The 22267-nt window shown below is 33.7% G+C and overlaps 2 pseudogenes; one reads left to right on the top strand and one right to left on the bottom strand.

The window, feature by feature from the left end:
• LOC138805446 (MTRF1L release factor glutamine methyltransferase-like) overlaps positions 1–22267 on the bottom strand; it is a 408270-nt pseudogene that overhangs the window by 55554 nt on the left and 330449 nt on the right.
• On the top strand, positions 14497–15155 carry LOC138805449 (ankyrin repeat domain-containing protein 49 pseudogene; annotated as a pseudogene).

Raw genomic sequence — 22267 nt, 5'->3', positions numbered from 1 at the left:
CATGGTAGCTAATCATGCAAATTTGTAAAAAGTAGAACAGAAGAGTAATTCTGGTTCCAAAATGAGTCAGATATAAGAGCATGGACTTAACTGGAAAAAAAGGCAATGTTGAGAGAGCAGGAAATATAGTAGCAATGAGCTAGTGGATAAGATCACATTTGTTTTTCTTTTTCAGTTTATTTTTATGGTTATGGGTCTTGAACTCTGGGCCTGGGCGATGTCCCTCCCCTCTTCAGCTCAAGGCTAGAACTCCACCACTTGAGCCACAGTGCCAATTCCAGTTTTCTAGTGGTTAATTGGAGTTAAGTGCCTCAGAAAACTTTCATACTGGTGTTTGATCTGAACTGCAATCCTCAGATCTCAACCTCCTGAGTAACTAGGATTAAAATTTTGAGACACCAGTACCAGGATTAAGATCACATTTGTAGCAGTGTACACTCAGGATGTGTAATGTGTATGTTCATCTATCTTTGTATGAATTCTTGAGTTAAAAATCTAGGCTACAGGTTAGACTTTACATTCACAAAAATGTTTGTAGTTTAAAACCATACTCCTGGAAAAAATAAAAACTAAGAATATAAAAGAGTCTGGAAAGTTCAGTTTGCATCCAGCCTCGGCAGAACAGTCTTTGCAACACTACCTATAATTAACCAGCCAAAAGCTGCATTGGATGAATGGCTCAAGTGATGGGATACTAGTTATGAACAAGAGTGCTGAATAATAGCCTGAGGATTTTGCATACATACATATTAACATTTACATGCACACAGAAGCACTTATATGTGCAAACACACATATGAAACAATTCTCAAAATGTGTAGAAAAGTTAGAAAACAATAGAAAATATGTCCTGAGTAAGACTAGAATCAAGTGATAATTTTTAATATTAGAAAGTCGTCAAGTGAACTTTCCCCCCAAAAGCATGAGACTATTACATAAGTAGTGACCAGAGATAGTAAAAGAGCCAAGTAATAATTATTAAAGGGATCGGATCCATGGAAGAATGAATCAGAGACCCCTGCAGGTGCATCTGAAAATGTTCATATTCTGTGTCAAATGTTAGAACATCTTTGAAAATTGTATAGAAACAGTTTGAACAGTCAGTTGTGGATAAGATCATCAGAGAAGTTCAGAATTACTAGTAGGTTTCTCGATCAAATAAACAAACAAACTATGGCAGGGGAATGCGATTCAAGTCTGGAATTCTAGCACTCAGACTAATACAGGAGATTAGAGAGTGGATTAAATAGTAATACGTTCCCTGGACTAGGTAGTATAATTTTGCCTCAATAAAACAAACCAAAGTACAAGAAAGGAATTCATAGTTGGAATTTTGGGCAAATTTTTTCATGTTTTGAGAAGTCAAGTTTCCTATTGAAATACAACTCATATATCATCCTCAGTCATGTTTTAAATGATCTCTTCATTACAGAATACTTCTAGATGCAAAATCGGTCATGATTCCGAACCAAAAAATTTAAAAATTTAGCATCATTCTGTTGGATTCCAAAGAAATAATGAAGGAATACAAAAGCTTAAGCCAGGAGAAAAAGCAAAGTTATCTAATGTAGGACTTTGTAGACCTTACTAAATTAGAATTTAGATTTAAAATAAATATCTTTTGCTTGTAATTTCATATTCTATAGGATACTACAAAATACTTTTTAAGTAGAAGTTTTAGTTTACCAATTCACAAATGATTCTGGCATTCTATTTGTCTAGAATATTCTTTCAAAAGAGTTGTAATTAGGACTTAGTTTATAGATAATTCCAACAGTAGATGTATAACATGATAATGTGAATAATCTAGAAAAAGTTGACAATAAATGGATGCTATTAATTTATAAATTTAGAAAAAGAGCCATGTTTTGTGACTTTTGTGTAACATGGTATGAAGAGAATTATTATTTGAAATCTTTTTTCTTCTACCTGTACATAACATAGGAAGAAATTTCCTTAATTATATACCTCTGTATACAATGAGAAAAATGCTAGGTTTGGAGTTTGTCTTCATTTTGTTTTTGTTGTTTTGTTTGTCCTAGGGCTTGACGTCTGGGCCTGGGCACTGTCCCTGAGCCTGTTTTTTGCTCAAGGATAATGCTCTACCACTAGAACCTCAGTACTACTTGTGTCTGGCTTTTCCTGAGCAATTTATTGGAGATAAGAATCTAAGGAAACTTCCTGGCTGGGTGGGGTTTGAACCATAATATACAGATCTTTCCCTCTTGAATATTTATGGTAGACGAAAAGATAAGTATAAATAATATGTTCAAGTTTTCTGATCTCAAGAATACCACTTGAGGGAAAACGATGCAGCAAAGTTTAGTGTAGTGTTCTTTCAACAATAAAAAGGGCATAACATTAGCAGAATTGTAGAATTTTTTCACAATAGTGATAAGCTAGTCATGCTGTGAATTTAGGGAATTTTAAGGTGCAGCTTACAAGGTGGAAACTGTTGGGCTAGAATGACTTTACTGCATAAAATTTTGGTATTGATTTTCATTGAAATAATAGCTTACTATGATGAACAAATGTTTACTCTAGAGGAATTAATTATTATAGATACTTCATAATTTTACCTTCTACCAGAATGTGGCTAGTTTCTCTGTTGACATATAAATATGTAATGTCTCATTGGAAACTGCATCTCTTGCAGAATTACATAAAATGCATACAAGCACTGTTTTAAATGTCTCTGGTATGGCATACTCAGAATTTCAAAATGAGTAGTTAGTAGAACACATATATTCTGTCCTCTTAACAAATATTCAGTTTTAATAATTAGGAGTTTTCAGGGAATTGAACTATTTTCTATTTAGTATGAGACAATATTAAAATAATGTTTTTAAAAAAAATAATGGCAAGTATATTCTGAAAAGTTTGTATAGTTTGATTGCATTCAAGTTGATGACCATCTGAAAAAGAAAGGGACAATTAATTCAAATTAGAAGCCAAATATTGTTCATTTTTTTAAAAAATGTAATAGACATAGAATATCATTTACTATAGAAATATAGTGAAATTATATTTTATGTAGCTTATTTTTAAATTTAATTTTATTGTCAAGGTGGTATATACAAGGTGTTGCAGTAATTGTAAGGTAGTGAATATCTAAAAGTTGAACTTTTTATGCCCTCCCTCATTTTTCTCACACTTTTACTTCACCCCAATATCCCTCACAAGTTGTAATGTGAATATCCTACATGTTGTCTTGTGAGTATTGCTATTCCATTGGTTTGCCCTTTGTCCTAAAAGAAATCACATAGCACTGTAAAAACAATAACCACAAAGAAAAACCTCTGTTTCCATGTCTAGGAGTTCATTTTGCTCAGCATCCTCTTATATGGTTATATATACATAGCCATTCTGCTCATCTGCTAGGACTATCTTAGCCATTACCTAATTATTTCACATGAGGAACACCATGGAATCTGTTTCTTTGTGTCTTGCTTATTTTTCTTAGTAGGATTTTTCCAAGTCTTTCCATTTCCTTATTAATTGGAAGCATAGAATTCCACGGTGTGTGTGTTTAATGGATTTGTTCATCTTCTGAGTGGCATATTGGTTTAAATCATGATTGCATGTAAGTATCATTAGGGTCATACAAAAATGACAGATGCCACCTCCCAAGATATACTAAAATCACGATTTCTAAGTAAGATAGTTTTTGGTGGTGGGACAAGTATTGAGATACCTGAATAAGTCTAATGTATTTCTTGCACTGAGTTAGGCAGGAAGACATCATATAGGATAAAAATGGTACTGACAAAATATTCCCTTGAGAAAGATTTAGGAGGCTTCCAGAAATATGAAGAAATTCAGATAATTTTGAAGAATTTAGAAATGCAAGTTCAAGTATGTCTCTTTAAATAAAAATTATGAAAGTGGAAGGGCAAAAGAAGAGGAAGAGAAGAAATAACTGACAGCAGATCATTGTTCCAAGTTAGAGTATAAAAAGAAATAATCTATAACTTCCCAGTTAAAAGGAGACCAATATAATACGTCCCACTTAATTTAGGTACATGCAAAATATTTACTTGGTTTTTTCTACTTTAATGCTCCAAAATAAAGACTTATAAGAAAAGTTATGTGATTGCCATTACTTCAACCAGAACACTAATTGTGATGAGCCCTCTTTTTCTCACATTGCACTTGGAAAATAGTCCATAAGTTGAAGATGTTGTGGCTGATTAGAATCAGAGTTAGGGGCTTCTACTTGTACAAGTATCCCAAAATAGTTTAAAGCAGTCTTTCCCCCAAGATATCCAACTGCATTGTCTGAAGCTGTACTTTGAACACACCCTCAAATGTGAGTACGTAATTTGAAATTATACTTCAGCATTTCCTTGGCACATTCTACTTTGTGCCTTTATCTTTTTTGCACATTCCTTTTGAGTTCATAGTTGCTCTATTTCAATTTCATCTTTATATACTACTAAGAACATTGTTCAACTACCACTTCTTGTTTGCACACACCCAGTGTATGTATCAAGGTACTTTGTCTATGACAAACAATAGGGTAGTACTCACTCTCTGAGGAAAAAAATTGCACAGTATAACCCTATGCCCACATTAGAGGGTGTAGAATTTAAAGCAGTTTGAGACAAACAGTGATATTAGAAGTGAAAGCCTCCCTAGGGACATTTGCTTGGAGCTCATTAGTTTTCCCAGGAGAAATATAAATATCCACAAAATTTGGAGCTAATTAGTAAGTAATCAATTTAATACTAGATCCTAGAAGTTGTGTTAATTCAAGTCACCATTGTATTATTGTTATATCAGAATTCTTCCCTATTTGTCAATGTGTATAAGAAAATGAAAGATTTGGATTAAATGGTGAGGCTAATGTCTGAACTCTTCCATTCAATAAAAGTTTGAAGTTTATTATAGCACTTCCTACATATAAGAATTTGTGGCAGGGGCTGGGAATGTGGCTCAGTGGTAGAGTGCTTGCCTTGCATGCATGAGGCCCTGTGTTCGATTCCTCAGCACCACATAAGCAAAAAGAAAAAAGCCAGAAGTGGTGCTGTGGCTCAAGTGATAGCGCTAGCCTTGAGCTGAAGAGCTGAGGGACAGCGCCCAGGCCCACAGTTCAGGCCCCACGACCGGACCCCCCCCCAAAAAAAGAAAAAAGAATTTGTGGCAGGTTGATTGACAGGGTTACTTAAGCATGGAGATATCCCTAACAAGAATTAGATTTCAATAAGGTATATGGCAGTTATGATTTGTTAATGTTTATTGAGGCATTTTCTGTTATAAAGAAGAATCAATTCAAGGAGTCTTCAGTCACATCAGTAAAGCTGTATGTTTAACCTAATACTTGGTGTTACTTGTCCTACATTTGTGATGACTAGGCTGATAAGATATCCAACAATATTTCAATAAAATCCCAAACTGATGTGGATACATGAATCACTCATTGGAACTGTAGGACAAATTAGGCTTGTCTGTGCCTTGTCAATCTCTAATCTCCTGTCTAAACAGTCTTGAAACATATTCACAAAATACCTCTAAGGAAAGTTCATGAGAGTTATAACTGTATAATTCTTCTAAGGTCAGGATAAAAGCATTTGCTCTCAGCATTTAAAATCAACAGGATCTGTTGAATTCATGGATCCAGAATTTTATAGCTTCACATTCATATCACAAAATTTTATCAATATGACTTTCACCAAAACACTGTTCTTATTGAACTTATCTATGTCCTTTTACTTTTCAAATCCAAATAGAATATTTCCTTCAAAATATTCCTGCAAATTCTTTCCTTCCTTTACTTCTATAAATCTGTGTTTATTGCTTGTTTCCTTATTTATCTCTTTCATCTAATCTTGTCCACACTGGTGCTCACATTGCTCACACTTGTGTCAGAATTTTCCTTTTCCTCCTCACTTTAATAATGCCCCCGATTTTATTATTCTTTTGCATATTCAAGGTCGTGGATATTTTGATGATGTCTAAACAGACATATATTTGCATCTCTTTAACATAAACCTTAGAACTGAGAATTTTTTCCTCTAAGTCCGTATTTTCCATCTGTAGTCCTTTTCACCAAGAATATAACTAACAGTTGCCAGTCAGAGATGTGGATGCATTTTAGATTTCTTCTTACCTTACTTTTTACCTTTCTTACCCTCCCCTTAGATAAGATGAATGATTAAGATTTTCTCAGTTTCTGTCACTAATACAATTTCTATGTACTCTTTTTTATGCCCATGACACCAGCCTGTTACAAGTATTCATCACTGGTAACCTAGTCCTAAAACAACCGCTTACAAATTAGGCTTTTTTTCCCCAGAGTCTTTTCATATTGGTCCTCTCCATCATCAGATTACTCTCTTTGTAAGCACACAGAGTGAAGAGCCCAGACAATAATTCTAGTATCATTATTTACTCACTACATTGACTGTTTGCCTTACATTTCTCATCTATAAATGGATGTAATCTACCAGAAATATTGAAGAATATTTGTTGACTTCTAGAACAAGAAAAAAAAGTGAAGAGTCCTTACATTTTCCACTTTAGCTTACAAATAAGGAAAGAGTCAAATTCAGTTTGTTGGTATGAAGTCAAAAGTTGTTTTATGCAGAAATAAAAATAAATTTTAAGTCCTGGCACTATGGCCTATGTCATTTTGTGGTAACTTCAGATATGTAAGTGGTATTATGTAAATTGTGTCACGTGTTTACAGCTGTACTGAAGGACATACTCTTAATAAATTATTGGAAACATTCATTATTGAATATTACCTATAAGAGAATGTTATTTGAATTAATCACACTGAGTTCGAACACTATATCTTAGTCCATCAAAATGTGGAAGTAAATGATTTTATTTATAAGAACACAATACCAGCAAAGAAAGTGAGTATACATTAGAGAGACTGCAGGAATAACACTAGGGTTTTTACTGTCTCTACCTATTAATGTAATTTTATTTCTTGGTATAGAAACTCTTCCTCTTGTTATTATTGAATGTAATCCAATTCAGTTTACAACTATGTATTCAATGTGGGAACACTAGCTATAAATAAGTGTAAAGTTTTTTTCCTTTTCAATCACCTTATCATTGTCAGGCTACACTGTGGTCATCATCATCATCTTCATCAAAATTATTATTAGCATCATAAATACTAATTAATGAAAATCTTATATGTGCCTATGACTTTGCTATTATTTTTAATGTTAACACTGCACGCATCCATATTAAAATTTTGAACAAATAAAGAAACAAAAAAAAAACTAAACCATATCAGGTAGCTTGACTATGTGTTTATAACAAATTATGGAATAGATTTTTGAAGCATTGCTAATTCCTAATCAGTATGAATTAACTTCCTCTCTTCCCCTCACTACACACAAATATTTAAGAGTTTGGACAGAAATTTTTCAAGTAATATACTGTAAATATTACTACAAAGTCATATGTGTATCTAAAATTCCCTTGAAATAAAAGCTCTACTTTCTACTGAAATATTACTTATTTTTTTTAATTTAATTTAATTTTATTTGTGAACATACTGTACAGAGGAGTTATGCAAATCAAAACAACATTGAGATATCACCTCACTCCATTTAGAACGGCAAAAATCAACAACTCTAACAACAAAAGATGCTGGAGGGGATGTGGACAGAAAGGAACCTTACTTCATTGTTGGTGGGAATATTAGTTATTTTATTCTAGGAAACTTTTAGAAAAATAGACTGTATATCTTTGAAATGTAAAAGGTCAAAAATATTAGCAAAAAATAGAGAGTCCGTCTTCAGAAATATATGTGTGTGTATATATATATATATATATATATATATATATATATATTAATGTTATGTATAGAATGACATTTTTAGAGATTGTCATCAGAAATATATACATATCTAAATTTATGGGTAGAATGATGTACACTATGGTGAAACAAAAATCTTAAAACATAATTAAAATAAAAACTACATCAAAAAGTGCCATTGACTCACTGTTATAATTTGACCTATTCTGGGTAATGAGATCTTAGAAATGTGTTTGAAAACTACCCAGACAGAAAAGTACTTGTTAGATTCTTATCCCCATTAAACCATTAAAAAAATGAATTAGCTCTCTGCCTCAAGTTGTAGATTGCTCTCCTTGAAGATAAAAAGGCTTATGGATAATGCCCAGGCCTTTCAAAAAACAACAACAACTACAACAAAATGTATCACATTAATTTCACAAAAGCATCTTTTAACTGCGGTGAACCTTTCTTAGAAACATAAATACAAGTCCCTGGAAAATGTTAAGTAAAAAGTATAGAATATTTACGTTTATATTAAAGACGTAACTATTTAGATTGTTTAAGATATTTAGGTAATGATTAGGAATTAAGAATAATGATGGGTAGGTAATATATTGGGACTGGTTTGTTATTCTATTTTATGATAGTAATAGAATGATATTTATAATGATTATATTAAATTACTCTTGCTTTATATTTGAATTATAATAAATGATAAACATTTTTAAATGTTTCCAATGGAAAGGAATATCAATTCTATGTAATTTCAAAGCAATTGAGAAAATTATTCCATAGCTGGTTTGCTTTAAGACTATATTTCTTTTCTTTTTCTAGTTTTCATATGTACATAGAAATTAAAATTCCAAAAATTCAATGGATGTTGGCATTCAGGAACATCTTCATAGATACTAATATTGGAGTCCCTTAAGTGGAATTGTTTTATTTCATTTGTTACTTTCACTAATAAATCAAGATGATAGTGTATTTTGTTTCTTTTCACTGCCATTGGCTCTTATCTTGAGAATATTTTTTCCCTATCAAAGTAGAGAAAAACAATTGGATTGACCAAGTAACATATTGCTTTCATAAGATGCAGATGCATAGATTTGTGTCTTCTGTCATTTGCCAAAAGTTTCTTCCGGAAAAGGTTATCAATTATTTATAAGTGTTGCTTAATTCCTAGGTATTCCAGTTATCACATACACTTTTTGATTTAGTTATCTCTGAATAAACTTAAAATAAACAATTAAAAATACTTAAAATGAACAGAAAAAATATTATTGTTTCAAATGTTGCAGTTTACAAAGTTTATAAGCAAACACAGAAAATATCTTTTTACGTATTCTACATTTTGTGTGAAGTATTTTAACAATAGCTTTTTTTTTTTTGCTGACATGTAATTCACCTGAAATATATTATTTCCTTTTATTGTATGCATTTTAGTGATTTGGAAATGAATTGTACAATCATAGGTTTTCCAAGCCTAAAATTTTCACAAATTTGCTTTTCTTCAAATAGAAATGCTGTAAATTTTTGAACAGACATTAAAGTAGATATAAGATTCATTTACAGGAATTTGTCCAGCATACATCCTCGATAGTGATCCTTTTCAAAATTTGGTTTTGGGGATTATTTCCAGGGTCTCACACAAAGTATTCAAGTGCAATCTCAATGAACTACATTCCCTGTCCAAACAAGTTTTTTACTTCTCTTTAATACATACATAGACGTGTAATGGATAGAACCTATTCAATTCTCTTTGACTTTTTGAAAACTTGCTTGCTTTAATGATTGAAGTATTTTACAAATTCATTTGCTATGTGGAGTATATCAATTTCTCCACAAGTGCATTACTATATTTTGTGTCATCTTTCTATATTATAGTCCTACTGGTGAGTTTTCTCTTTATTTTTTGAATACTAAAGAGGAACTTATTTCATATGCTCCTACTATCTACATATATTCTTTAAAGAAATATCCTATTTTGGGAAAAGTTATATAGAATTAGAAGATATAAAAATACTTAGACTCAGAATCATTTTAGCATTTACATTGTAGCATTAACAAATATGTGTCTTCTATCTATTAGATATTTTTTCACTTCTGTTATATTGTCCTTTGAATTATGAAAGAGTATAAGTTGATATTATACAGATTATTCTTGCTTTTCTTTACCCACTAATGCTTTCCATGTCATATTTTAGAAACTTTTACTGATCCAATGCCATGAATTTTTATGTTTATGTTTTATGTTTTTAAATCTCACATTTAGTTTGATAATGATCTTCTATTTAAAAACTTTAAATTTTTGTATAAGGATTGATGTAGTAGTCTAAGAAATTTTTTTAAATAGAGGGAGGCAATAGTGCCACAACAACCATTTAAGATTCTATTTTTATTTCATAAAGTCATGGCATCCTTTTCAAAATCTATTGACCATAAAACTGAGATTTTTATTGTGAAAATACCATACAGAGGGGTTACAATTACACACCAGTATTAACCAAAGCATGCTATTTGCAGAGGAGTATTTAAAAGATGTAATTTCTTATAAAATTGAACTTTTAATCCACAAAATGAATACCAGGAATCTATCACTTGGAAGATGTGAGCGGAAGTCAAAGGGAAGGAATAAAGAGAGTTATGGAGGAAGAGAGTGAAGGCATAATATTCAATGCAGATAGTATGAAACTAGAAAACATGAAAGTGGGGTGAGGTTTGGAATGGTATAAGAAAGTTATTAAAGATCCATTGTACTTATAAACTGATTTGTTGAATGGAAATTCTTTGAAACAACTATTTAACAAAAATATAATTAAAAACAATGGAGACATCTCATCTTCAACTGTATTCTCTTAAACCATGAATCAATATAATAGTTTCCTCCTCAGAAATTTTCTTTGCAGGTATTTTCCTCATAATGTCAGAAAACTGACCAATGCAATGAATATCAATATATCACATTGCCTATTGTAAATAGACACAATATAAAAACAGTAAAATTGTTAGAATTCATCACATGAAAACATAACAGGTAGAAAGTATCAAATGATGAATTATAGTTTTTCCAAGTACTTTACTTATGGTATCTAACTTAATCCTCACAATAATCCCATAAAGTGGAACTACGTCATTTTTAATTCTCAGATGATGGTATTGACATCTTCAGAATTGGAATTACTAGTACAGCATTGCACACATGGTAAGTTTTACCCTGAGGCCCATCTCTCGCTGTATCAAATAACTGCATTTTATTTTATGACTAAAATACCAGCACTTAGTCTAGTAATTCTAGGAAAATTTCCAAGAATTATTGTGTACACTCTAATTATATTTGACTTTATCTTTGTTAGAAAATAGGTAGCTGTAATATGAAAACTCCAAGTTCATAATCAATTTATACATCCCTGGTGAAAGGAACTGCTAAAGTATAACATTCTTGATTTCTAGATCAAAATATTAGAAATCATAATCTATCCCTTCACTCAACACTGCACTGCCTGGGGATCCCATTTCTGTTTAACACAGTCATACCGAAAGAGTGTCCTGCCCAATTCCTGATGGAAACAGACTGCAGGTGTTATGGACGAATCATTTCCACATTGTAGCTCACCTAGGTTGTTTACCATTAGAAGTATTTTGATTGCTTTTTATACCAAACATTCTGAGAGAAATATACTACTTTAAAATGTTATTAAAGCAAGACTGATATAAAAATCACCTTTGACCCCAGATAAATATTTTACCTTTCATATACCCCAAAATGCCGTCTGAGCTATCATTAATGTTAGCAACAAGGGGTTAAAAATCATAGACACCAAGACCGAAGCATGAATTAAAGACTCTCCAACTTGTCAATACAATTGGTTTAAAAAGTCATCAATACTACTGCAGTTTTAAATTTTTCTTATGGAGATTCAATTATAAACTATTAACAGTTGAAAATAACTCATTTTCTTGGGAGTAGGACACAAAGCACAAGATTAATCCTAATCATTTTAAAGAACCTTTATTTATACTACAAATTCACTCCCATAACTACAATGATATGAAAAATAACTGAAGTACAAAAACACAAAGGAAGTAATTTAACTGCATCATCTACATTCAATGGACTGTGTTAATAGAAAACAAAGTTAAACTAATAATTAGCTTACCAAATTCACATACATTCTTTTATTTTATTTCATTTAGTTTCATAAAAACTGGATTTTCATAAGATGATGCATAAAATGCCTATATACCCACATACATTTCCAGATCTTAACAATATTTATTTCAGAAATGTCTTTAGCTCCATAGTCAATGAACTGAATTAGTACTAAAATATTCAAAGGGTTTTCAGAAATTGCAAGACTTGCTCTGGGATGTTATTCATATTGGAAAAGATATTCGAAAAGCCTTATTTGTTAAGTTGAGATAGTTACTCCCACAGAAGAGCCATTAGCCCTTTGCATGTACAAAACAACTTCAGATACATCCACTATCTAAAGATGACACATGCTTTTGGTTTGTTTGTTTTTGAAAGGAATAGCTAACAAGCATATCAACAATACTGATTTTCAGTCAATATGATGGGATATTCAAACTTGATAAATATTGGGTTGATTACCTCTTAGTGTGAATAGATATGATCTTACAAAGAAAGTTATTTTCAACAGAAAGCCAGAAAGAGTTTATCCACTTTGTGTTTCACGGGAATAACCAGAGAGCAATACCTATTTGGTCCAGTTGGTCAAACTTACTCCAGGAGCATATGTTAAAAGTATAACAAATTTAAGAAGTCAAATACATATTTTGTACCGACAGTCATCTTCCAGCAATAATTTACTCCCTAAATATGTCTGAATCTTCTCATCTAACATATAATAAGAGCTGAAAGCGTTCTCTTTCATCTAACTTAATATTGTAAATCCTTTGATTCTGATGATATTATTTGACAAATAAAATGTACAAAAGCGTGGTCCAACTGAAATGACATGACAGAATACTGATACATAAAAACATTGCAACAAATTCAGCTCTTTTCAGCCTCACCCTGTCCACATTGGCAAGCAACATTGCTACAGCACATGCACACATATACACATACACAAATATGCACACATGTACACACACCTATACATGCATGTTAAATTCAAAAAAAGTTCAAATAAAAAATTAATGATTAGTACAAATAATAATTTGCCTTACTACAAAAAAATACACAATATAGTCACCACAGATGTTACATTTTACCTGCCTATCCACATGTGACCACTTAATTTATATTTACTTACTTAATTAACTAATTAATTCAATCATTTGTTTGGTGCTAATACTAAGGCTTGAACTCAGGGCCTGTCTCTGTCCCAGAATTTGTTATTTTTTTGTTTTAGTTTTCTCAAGGATATCATTTTACTGCTTGTACCACAGCTCCAGTTCTAGCTTTTGTTAGTTTATTTCAAATCAGAATCTAATGGACTTTTTTTTTGTTTGGTCTGGTTACAAACCACAATCCTCAGACTTCATCTTTCTGATTAGCTAGGATTAATGACATGAGCCAACAGTGTGGCTTCTATTTTTCCTCTATAGTTATCTAATGCAAAAATGAGAGTATAGAAGCAAGATGTACAGTGATGATACTGTTCTGTCAGAAATTCAAGTTAGTAATGTAAATTTCTTCTTAAGAACACACACAAAAAATACCATGATATAGTATAAGAGAACTCACAATTGGACATATGAGCTTTAAGAGATTTCTAATACATCCATTATTTATTGGTACCCAACATTAGAAAAAATATATATATAATGTAGTACTGAAAAAGTAGTCCTTTACATGACTACTTACATTCCTTGTTTTTTTTAAGACACTTGTTTTCATCTAAAAAAGTAGCCCTGTCTATTGTCTTCATGTGGTTTCAATGATTGAAGGTGCTTAATGAGAAATCAAAATGTATTAGTAGTACTTTGCTATCAATTAAATCTCACTTTTTCTTTTTGGAAAATATAATGATCAAAGAAATAGTTGAGAATCAGCAAGCAATTGTTCAGAATCATGCTTCCAGTGCAAGTGGGTCAACAGTAAGTAATCCTCAATACCATTTTCCACAAAGTTTGTCACTGATACAATCGGCCTGCTTTCTCTTGCTGCTTCCATAGCCTGGACCTATTCCTTCATTGTACATGAAAAGTGTGATTCAACTGATTTCATTCAGATCTGTTCCTAGAATTATCAAGGATTTAGATTCTTGTCTGCAATATGATTAAACCTATGTTTCTTCATGTAGGCTGCTAAAAATGTATTTACCAAATTCAAGTAAATACATAAATTCTATTTCCATCTTTTTAAAACATAAAATTCTGCTTGCTCTATATATTGATCAGAGGCATGCATTTGTGGCTATATAGGTCATTGCACATCTGTCTCTCTTCCTCTCTCTTTAATGTTTCTCATAGATAATAGGATTGCTCTATAATTATTGTAATTTACTTTGCTTTTATATTTTTGGTTGCATCATTTTACTTTCTGCTCTGCCATTTCCCAAATCAAATATATAGAAGGCATTGTTTCATCTTTTCTCATTCCTAGAATAAGCTGCACATGAAGACACCACTGGTCCTTATTTTCAGTCTGTATCTTTGAATACGGAGGAAAATCTTTCCTCTGCTTCCATCAATTCCCTAATCTCCAGTTAGAATAATTTCGAATAGTAAAAATATAAAAAGGGAAAATAAATCATGGTGAAAAAACAGATGCAGAAAATTCACCGGATTTTTCTGAACAGTTCAACTAACTTGAACTATTAGGGAAATACTTGGACACCTCATTCCCACTGTCACTCAAAGTCTCTGGTTAGGCAATTCTGATGAAGACGAGGAACATGATGAAAAAGTGAGGAATGGTATCAATTGCAAGAAAAAATGGAGAAAGATCCATGCAACTTTCTTCTTTTGGCTGCTGAAAATAATCAGGTTATTATAGTGCAGAGACTACTTTCCATAAAGGCCACTCATGTGAATACTAGGGATGATGATGAGTATACCCATATTCATCAAGAAGCCTACAGTGGACACTTAGAAACTGTCTGTGAGTTGGTGGCTGAAGCGGCAGATATTCATGCAATAACTGTAGATGGCTGGACAACCCTGTGCAGTGCTTATATGTGGAATAATAATAGAGTGGCTTTTTTCTTACTTCATCATGATGGAGATACCAATGGCCCCCTTGCATCTTGCTGATGGAAATAGAGTTAGCAAAGACATGTTTGATCTGCTTCTGTTGAACCATTATGTCAAATCAGCTCTGAAGAACAACTTGGAAGAAACTGTATTTGATATTGCCAAAAGGATGTATCACTACCTCTTTGAAGTTTTGGAAGGCTATACAAATTGCTCTCCTAAGTCATAATGGTTCGGTTAAGTTTCTTAAATTTCAAAAATGCCATTTCATTCTGTTTCCATACAAAATATTTTCACAATCCAACTAACAACAATAGCTTACTGCAACAATTCATGGATTCCATGGAAGTCTTCCAAGTCAATTGCCTTACTTTGATGTCAAAATGTATTCAAGAGTTAGTTGTATATATCTATAATGATTTCTGGAGAGTTTTTGCTTTTTATTGTAATTAAGTGGTTACATAATTTCCCTAATTTCACAGTATTGTGGGATAGTGACACTCAGTTAATATCACAAATACATTCTAACATTTCTGGAGAAAATTGTCTTTCACAGTCTATAACATTTATGAGTTCCATGAGCTTTGCAATACTGTTATTTCTTCCACATTGGTTGGTATGTACATTTCTTTTGTTTTGCATAACATCAGCTGTTCCCTTTTCCCACTTGTTCCCTCCCTTCTATCCCTGCCATTAACTTGCTTAGTTCATTTTGGTCAATGTCCAGTGCAACTAATGAATTTTTCCCTAATTTCCTCTATTTCTATGTCGTCTTCCTGGTTCCTCTTCATTGTACACATATATACCATACATGTGATCAGCAGCATGGGGCTATTTAGTAGAGATTTGACCAGATGAGTGAAAGTCCTTTGTTTCCTAAGTCCTGTTAAATATGTCGTATTACCTAACATTTTGGTTTTAACATCAACTTATCAGGGATACCATGTACTGTTGGTCTCAATGCTCTTGTCTTCTTTGCTCAACATGATCACCTTCTAGCTCCATCCATTTCCCTGCAAATGCCATTATTTTGTCATTTCTAATGGCTGAATAATATTCCATTGTGTATAGATACCACAATTTTGAGATCCATTCATCTGTGATGAGACATCTGGGTTGTTTCCAAATCCTGGCTATTATGAACAGTGCGGCAATAAACATGGAGGTGCATGTGTCCTTGTATACTGATTCCTGTTGTTCAGGATGGATGCCTAGAAGTGGTATGACTGGGTCATAAGGGAGGTCAATATTTAGCTTTCTTAGGATTCTCCAGACTGTTTTCCAAAGTGGTTGTATAAGTGTACATTCCCACCAGCAGTGTAGTAGGGTTCCTCTTTCTCCGCATCCCCTCCAGCATTTGTCATTGGATGACTTGAGGATGTGGGACATTCTGACTGGGGTAAGGTGGTATCTCATGGTTGTCTTTATTTACATTTCCTTTACACCCAGGGATGGTGAACACTTCCTAATGTGTTTCTTTGCCATTTTTATCTCTTCTTCTGAGAAGTCGCTCTTTAGTTCCCTTTCCCATTAAGTAATTGGTTTGTTAGGTTTGGGAGGGCCTGGTTTCTTGAGATCCCTGTATATACTGGATATTAACACCTTGTAGGATGTATTGTTGGTAAGTATTTTTTCGCAATTAATTGATTGTCTTTCTAGCTTGGTTGCAATCGCTATAGCTTTGCAGCTATAGCTTTGTTATAGCTTTTTATTGTAAGATAGTCCCATGTGTCATGTCTCACTCCAATTTGTTGTGACCCTGAGGCTCTGTTCAGGAAAATCTTTCCTGTGCCTATAAGTGCCTATAAGTTCAAGTGTCTCTCCTACTCTGCTTGCAGTGGTTTCAAAGATTCAGGTTTAATGCTAAGGTCTTTAATCCATTTTGAGCTGATATTGGTGTATGGTGATATGCTGCGGTCCACTTTTATTCTTCATGTGGCCATCCAGTTTTCCTAGCACCAGTGGTTGAAGAGGCTGTGTTTCTTCCATTTTATGTCTTTGGTTCCTTTGTCAAATATCAGCTGACTGTAGGCATGTGGATTTATTTCTGGATCTTCTATTCTATTCTATTGGTCTTCGGGTCTGTTTTTGTGCCAGTACCATGCTGTCTTTGTTATTATGGCTCTATAGTAGAGTTTGAAGTGCTGCATGGATATCCCTCCCATGTTTTCTTTATTCTCTAGAATTGTTTTGGCTATTCTAGGTCTTTTGTGGTTCCATACGAATTATTGGACTGTTTTCTGTATTTCAGAGATGTACATCATTGGGATTTTAATAGGAATTGCATTGAATTTGTATATTAATTGAGGCAGTATTGCCATTTTCCTATACTGTTTGCCTATCCAACAGCATGGGAGGTCTTTCCATTTCCTAGTGTCTTCTGTAATTTTTTTCTTTAACGTTTTATAGTTTTCATTAAATAGTTCTTTTAAAGCTTTGGTTAGGTTAATTCCTAAATATTTTATTTTAGGGGAGATTATTGTGAATGGGGTTTCTTCCTTTATTTCCCTTTCTGCTTCTACATTGTCAGTGTACAGGAAGGCAATTGATTTTATTGGATGGATTTTTGTATCCTGCTACATTGCCGAAGTGATTTTTGATTTCTAAGAGTTTGGGGATGGGGTTTTTGGGATTGTGAAGGTATAGTATCATGTCATATGCAAAAAGCTATAGTTTAATTTCTTCTTTCCCTATGCGGATCCTTTTAATGTCTTTTTCTTGCCTTATTGACCTGGCTAAGGTTTCCAGGGCTATATTGAACAGGAGTAGACACAGTGGGCATCCTTGCCTTGTTCCAGATTTTAAGAGAATTGGTTGTAATTTTTCCCAATTAAGTATAGTATTAGCTATTGGTCTGTCATAAATGGCCTTTTTTTAAATTTAATTTTATTTTATTTGTGAACATACTGTACAGAGGGGTTACAATTACATGGGCAGGATAATGCGTATATTTCTTACCAAGCATTGCAGGCTCCTCCTTTGGTTTACCCTTCACATCCCTTCCCAGCCTCACCCCACCCCCTCAATCCCAATCCTTCTCCTTCCCCTCCTTCCCCCCCACACCGACGTTGTAAAGCTCGTTTTGGAAATGACAACTTGTACTTCTCATTGTTGCAACAGGTCCACCTGTATCCTTAAACAACTGGTTTTTCTCCATCTCTTCCACAAGTTATACTGACATCAAATATAGTGAAAGCAGCCATTATACTGTGGGGGAGGGACATACAAAGCAACAAAGAGATAATTATATAAATGCGTTAGAAACACACGCATGAAAGAAAAAAACATTAAAATACACATCTAAGGATTCATTTTCCTGAACATCACATTATTTGACCTTTTCTGCTTGATTCATACATATACTAGATATTACAAATAAGGGAAACCATGGGACCTATGTTTCTTTGGGCCTGGCTTACTTCAGTTAATATAATTTTTTCCAAGTTTTTCCATTTCCTAACAAATGGGGCAATGCCATTATTTCTGATGGAGGCATAGAATTCCATTGTGTATATATACCACATTTTCTTGATCCATTAATCTACTGAGGGGCATCTGGTTTGGTTCCATATCTTAGCTTTGGTAAATAATGCTGCAATAAACATAGTTGTGCTGGGAGCTTTAGTGTGGTCTTGTTTGTAAACATTTGGGTAAATGCCCAAAAGTGGGATTGCCGGGTCATAGGGGAGTTCTATGTGAAGTCTTTTGAGGAACCTCCATACTGCTTTCCAAAGTGGTTGAACAAGTTTACATTCCCACCAACAATGAAGTAAGGTTACTTTCTGTCCACATTCCCTCCAGCATCTGTTGTTGTTAGAGTTCTTGATGTTTGAAATGGCTTTTAATCTTTTAAGAAATGTTCCTTCTATTCCTATTGTCTCCAGAACTTTTAGCATGAATGCATGTTGAATTTTATCAAAACCGTTTTCTGCATCTGTGGAGATAATCATATGATTCTTGACCTTGGCTCTGTTGATGTGTTGGATTATATTTATTGACTTATGTATGATAAACCATCCCTGTATCTCTGTGATGAAGACGACTTGGTTTTAGTGTTTTTTTTTTATGTTTCTTGATTCTGTTAGCTAGAATTTTGTTAAGGAACTTTGCATCTGTGTTCATCAAGGAAATTGACCTGTAGTTCTTTTTTTGTTGGGTCTTTGCCTGGTTTGGGGATGAGTGTGTTATTGGCATCATTGAATGAGTTTGGGATAGCTCCCTCGTTTTCTGTTTCACTGAAGAGCTTGAAGAGTATAGATGTTAGTTCTTCTTTAAAGGTCTTGTACAATTCTGTTGTGAATCCATTTGGTCCTAGGCTTTTTTTTCTTTTTTTTAATTTTTTAATTATTTTTTACTGTGAAAATGCTGTACAGAGGGGTTGCAATTACATGGGCAAGATAATGAGTATATTTCTTATTAAGCATTGTAGCCTCCTCCTTTGTTTCCCCTTCCCATCTCTTCCCATCCTCCCACCGCCCACCCACCCAATCCTCCCCCCACCACCAAAGTTGTAAAGTTCGTTTTCGGCATGACAACTTGTACTTATCGTTGCAATGGGTCGACATGTATCCTTATTTAAACGACTTGTTTTTCTCCTTCCTCTCTACAAATTATAACGACATGAAAACAGTGAAAGCATGGGTTATACTGTGGGGGAGGGACATACAAAGTAACAAAGAAATGATCTTATTAATGCGTTAGAAAAAATCACGTGAACGAAATAAACATTTGAATACAAAACTTAGGGTTCATTTTCCTAACATCACCTTATCTGGCATTTTCTGCTTGACTCATACATACACTAGATATTGCAAATAAGGGAAACCATGGGACCTATGATTCCTTGGGCTTGGCTTACTTCACTTAATATATTTTTTCCAAGTCTTTCCATTTCCTAACAAATGGGGCAATGTCATTCTTTCTGATGGAAGCATAGAATTCCATTGTGTATATATACCACATTTTCTTGATCCATTCATCTACTGAGGGGCATCAGGGTGGGTTCCATATCTTAGCTATAGTAAATACTACTGCAATAAATATGGATGTGATGGTGGCTTTAGTGTGGTCTTGTTTGTAAACATTTGGGTAAATGCCCAAACGTGGGATTGCTGGGTCATAGGGGATCTCTATGTGGAGTCTTGAGGAACCTCCATACTACTTTCCAAACTGGTTGAACAAGTTTACACTCCCACCAACAATGAAGTAAGGTCCCCTTCTGTCCACATCCCCTCCAGCATTTGTTGTTATTAGAGTTCTTGATTTTTGCCATTCTAACTGGGGTGAGCTGGTATCTTAATGTTGTTTTGATTTTAATTTCCTTTGTGGCTAGGGAGGTTGAACATTTCTTCATGTGTCTATTGGCCAGCCTTCTTTCTTCTTCAGAGAAGTTTCTCTTAAAGTCTTTAGCCCACTTATTTATTGGGCAGTTGTTTCTTTGAGGATTTGTTGTTGGGGAATTTAGTTCTTTGACTTCCAAGTATATTTTAGATATGGGACCCTTGTCCGTTGTATAGCTGGTGAAGATCTTCTCCCAATCCGTGGACTGTCTATTGATCTTTCTAGGTATGTCCTTTGCCATGCAGAAGCTCTGCAACTTCATGCAATCCCATTTGTCCAACCTTTCTTTGATTTGTTGTGTTTCCGGGTCTCTATTTAGAAAATTTCGGCCTGTGCCAAGGAGACCTAGGGTTTCTCCTATTCCATCCTGTAATGTTTTCAGAGTGTCTGCTTTGACTCCGAGGTCTTTGATCTATTTAGAGTTGATTTTGGTACAGGGTGATATATAAGGATCTAGCTTTAGTTTTCTACAAGTAGTTAACCAATTTTGCCAGTACCATTTACTGAAGAGGCTCTCTTTCTTCCATTCTATATTTTTTTATCTCCCTTTTCAAAGATTACATGGCTCTAGGTCTGTAGGTTCTTTTCTGGGTTTTCAATTCTATTCCATTGGTCCTGAGGTCTGTTCTTGTGCCAGTACCAAGCTGTTTTGATTACTATGGCTTTATATTTTGAAATTTGGTTTTGATATTCCTCCAGCCGTGGTCTTTCCGTTGAGGAGTGTTTTTGCTATTCGGGTCTTTTATTGTACCATATGAATTTTTGGATTGTCTCTTCTATTTCCTTGAAGAATGAGTTTGGAATTTTGAAAGGAATCACATTAAATTTGTAGATAGCTTGGGAAGTATTGCCATTTTCACAACGTTAATCTTTCCAGGAGCATGGGAGTTTTTCCCCTTTTCTAAGTTCTGTGTTGATTTCCTTTTTCAAGTTTTTAAAGTTCATCATAGAGGCTTTTCACTTCTTTGGATAAGTTAATTCATAGTTATTTTATTTTCGGCTATTACAAATGGAGTCGCTTTCCTAATTTCAGCCCCACTTTTCTCATTGTTGGCATATAAAAAAGCCATTGATTTTTGAGGGTTAATTTTATACCCTGCTACTTTGCCAAAGTTTTGAATCAGCTTGACTAATTTGGGAGTGGAGTCTATGGGATTCCTTAAGTACAAGATCATGTCATCTGCAGAGAGTTTTATTTCTTCTTTCCCTATTTGGATCCCCTTTATGTCTGAATCTTGCCTTATTGCTTTAGCTAGGCATTCTAATACTAGGTTGAAGAGAAGTGGAGAGCCTGGACATCCTTGTCTTGTTCCTGAGTTAAGAGGAAATGGCTTTAGTTTTTCAACATTAAGTATAATGCTGGCTGTAGATTTGTCATATACAGCCTTTATTGTATTGAGGAATGTTCCATGGATTCCTAATTTTTCCAAAACCTTCATCATAAAGGGCTGGTTTGGTGGAGATGTATTGTTTCAATTTTTCTTTGCTATGGAAGGGTTTTTTTGGCCTTCAGTTATGAAGGAGAGTTTACCTGGGTACAGTATTCTTGGTTGATAGTTGTTTGTTTTTAGGGCATGGCATACATCATTCCAGGCTCTTCTTGCTTTGATTGTCTCTGCTGAGAAATCTGAGGTGATTCTAATTGGTTTCCCAATATAGGTGATTAATCTTTTCTCCTTGAAAGCTTTAAGGATCTTTTCCTTGGTCTGAATTGATCCTGTGCAGTTTACAATGTGATGGTGGGATGTCCTATTCTGGTCTGGTCGATTTGGAGTTCTAAAAGCTTCTTGTATTTGAATAGGCCTATCTTTTTACATGTTTGGGAAGTTCTCTTCTAGGATCCTGTTAAAGAAATTTCCTACACCATTAACTTCTGTTTCTAGGTGCTCCTCTACAACCATTATCCTTAGATTATGCCTTGTGATGGTGTCTTCCAAGTGTTGGATAGATCTATCATATTTCTTGGATTTGTCTTGGATGGTTGTATGTTCTTTCTCTATA

Source organism: Dipodomys merriami, unplaced genomic scaffold (assembly GCF_024711535.1).
Source record: "Dipodomys merriami isolate MVZ:Mamm:240054 unplaced genomic scaffold, mDipMer1.0.p SCAF_393, whole genome shotgun sequence".
Classification (NCBI taxonomy): Eukaryota; Metazoa; Chordata; class Mammalia; order Rodentia; family Heteromyidae; genus Dipodomys; species Dipodomys merriami.
The sequence above is the reverse complement of the archived record's forward strand: the minus strand, read 5'-3'. Positions and strand labels throughout refer to the sequence as shown.